Genomic DNA, 3,184 nt, shown 5'->3' on the forward strand with positions numbered 1-3,184 from the left:
TTTAAAACATGACAGCTAGCAGCGCAATATGGGTAGATTCTGCTCACCTCTGTAGCTTTGGGGGAAGATCACAAGAGGAATAATAGCTCTAAAGTTCCTTTTAAACAATGTGTACTACTAGAAGGAAGCTTCTCTAAATTTTATTGGCTTTCTCTTCTCCCCACAAGCAAACGAGTATTTTCATTTTTAATATATTGTATGGAGCTACCAGCAGTTTTCTTTTTTTTTAATCTGACATTGATTTATTTTTCTTCATCCCTTAGGTTAAAACGATGAAAAGAAAGAAACTAGTCTGTAGCACCAAACACTTTATATGAAACTTTGACTTCAGAGAGGCTCGAGTAGCATTCTTTCATTTGTTTCACGGTGCTGGTTGGTTTAACCTTTTCTGTCTCGTCCAAACACACTGATCTCCCTGCCAGCTGGGAGTCTGCTGGCCCAGCTGCACGATGTCATGTCAAAAACCCACGGGCCTTCCTTCCTACCTGGTATCCACAGTTCCCAAAGGATTTAGTCAAGATAATACTGCCCCCCATTTTGAGCTGACCTCTGTGTGTTACCCAGTTTCATCGAATTTTAAGAATGACTCCAGGATAATATCTTGGGAGGTTATAAAGCTTTACTAAATAGAAAGTCTAGTGTGCCCTGACCCTAAGCCATCTTTCCTCCATCTAAACTCTCAAACCCTAGTGATTCTTAGCCTTCCTAGAACCACCATGAAGTTGTCCACATTTCATGTCTTCTTTCTCTTTCACATTTCATTTTAGTTGCTGAGCTAAAGTCCTGAAATGGCATTTTCACAAATTCTCCTTTCAGAACTAGAAATAACTATATCTCCTTTAGTCCAGTATATTACAATACAGTATTGGGTTTTTAAAAATAAATTAAAACAAAAAACTTCAATTTAGGCATTCAATCAATGATTTTCTTTATTTTCAATTTTTGTGTAGGGTGGGGAGCACAGAAGAGAGGGGAAAAAAAACCCCAATGTGTAACATTGCAGGAACAGTGTATATTTCATGTATTATAATAGAATTAGCGTATTTCCTGATAAATTCCTCAAAACTGTGACCATGTTAGATTTCCAGTGGAGGTGGGAAATCTATAAAGCAGCAGTGCTTTGGAAATCAAACTTCTTGTTACCTGTACTCCATGTGCGCGTGACTTTGAAATGGTGTTTTTATTAGCAAGTAGATCTATCGGAAGGCATCCCTGCTGCCTCTGCCCCAGCTCACTCCTCTCTTCCCTGTTTCCATTCTCTTCATCTTAGTCTTCACTCCCCACTTTCTTTTTTCACTTGTTTTTTTCTCATTAAACTTTCTTTTAATGGTTTTCAAAATTCTGTGACAGATTTTTGGTCAAGTTGTTTCCATGAAAGAGTACTGGTTTTTTAAAACGAATACCTTACACACAAAAAAATATGGTTCACAAAACATTCTCCTTTCCTCCTGAAGGTTTTACGATGCATTATTATCACTAGTCTTTTACTAATAAACTTAAATGGCCAGTTCAGACCACCCATTCTGAGACTGTTCTACCACGATTAAGAGCAGGCTGGCAGGTATTAGGGATAATATTTATTTAGTCTTCTGAGTCTTCCCGGCAGACTTGGTGACTGAACCAGCTCCAGCCACCTTCTTGTCCACTGCTCTGATGACACCTGTGGCAACCGATTGTGTCTTATCTCACAAACAGCAAAAGGGCCCAGAGGCAGATAGGCAGAGAAGCTAGCAACACAGGTGGGCTTGTCAGGAACCACATCAACTCAGAAGCATCACCATATGGCATGAGTTTGGGCCCAGAACAACAATCAATCTTCTCAGCTTGGCAAACTTGCAAGCAATGTGAGCTGGGTGACAATTCAGCGCAGGTGTGTAGCCGGCCCTGATTTGGCCTGGATACGGTTCGGGATCATCACCCAAGCCATGAAGCCAGCTGCTTCCACTGGTGGGTCATTTTTGCTATTCCACCAGCCATACTGCCCATGATGAACATCTTTGACAGACACGTTCTTGACACTGAAGTTCACACTGTCCCCAGGAAGGGCTTCACTCAAAGCTTCATGGTGCGTTTCAACAGACTTGACTTCAGTTGCCTGGAGCAAAGATGACCACCATGCTAGGGGTGAGAACACCAGTCTCCACTCGGCTGCCAGGGACAGTGTCAATACTACCAATTTAGTAGATGTCCTGGTGGGGCAGAGGCAAGGGCTTGTCAGTTGGACGAGTTGATGGCAGGGTTCAATCCCAAGCCTCAAGCAGCACGGTTCCACTGGCGTTGCCATGTTCACAGGTGACTTTCCATCCCTGGAACAAGGCACGTTAGCACTTGGCTCCAGCGTGCTGTCACCATTCCAACCAGAAATTGGCACAAATGCTACTGTGTCAGGGTTGAGTCAATTTTCTTAATGTAGGTGCTGACTTCCTTTATGATTTCCTTGTATCACTTCCGGCCACAGAGCAGCTCAGTGGGATGCATTTTGTTAACACCAACAATTCATTGTTGCACACCCGGTGTGGAAGCCAGAGGGGCATGCTGACGGTCTGCCCGTTCCTGAAGGTCCCTGCTTCAAATTCACCAACACCAGGAACGACAATCAGGACAGCACAGTCAGCAGATGTGCCTGAAATCAGGTTTTTGATAAAGTCTCTGTGTCTTGGGGCATCAGTGATGGTCACAAAATACTTGCTGGTTTTGAATTTCCATAGGGAGCTATCAATGGTGACACCAAGCTCACCTTCAGCTTACAGTTTATCCAAGACACAGACCGCCCTGAAGGAGCCCTTTCCCATCTCAGCAGACTCCTTCTCAAATTGTTTGATGGTTCTTCTGTTAATCCCACCATGTTTCTAGGTCAGATGGCTAGCAGTGGTAGACTTGCCCGAATCTAGGTGTCCAGTGATGACCATGTTGATAGGAGTCTATTCCTTTCCCATCTTGGCTTAGATTTAGCAGTGGTTTTCATGACATCTGTGTTCTGGCAGCAAACCCAATGCTTCTTCCCTCTTTTTATTTCTTTAATTCCCATTTTTCTCCTTTGGACTTTGCCTTGCCTTCAGTGTGCACAGTGGACCTTAGCCCTCGGTGAACTAACACTTAACAGTTTCATGACCCTTAAACCACATCAAGAAAGTCACAAAAGGCTCCTCAAAGGATCGGGAAGAAATACTGCACCTATAAATAC

At 43.2% G+C, this 3,184-nt stretch overlaps 1 pseudogene; it reads right to left on the reverse strand.

Annotated features, from left to right (window-relative positions):
- Positions 1-1,577: 1,577 nt before the first annotated feature.
- Positions 1,578-2,936, reverse strand: LOC137220785 (elongation factor 1-alpha 1 pseudogene; annotated as a pseudogene).
- Between the last annotated feature and the right edge of the window lie 248 nt (positions 2,937-3,184).

This window comes from Pseudorca crassidens, chromosome 3 (assembly GCF_039906515.1).
Source record: "Pseudorca crassidens isolate mPseCra1 chromosome 3, mPseCra1.hap1, whole genome shotgun sequence".
Taxonomy (NCBI): Eukaryota; Metazoa; Chordata; class Mammalia; order Artiodactyla; family Delphinidae; genus Pseudorca; species Pseudorca crassidens.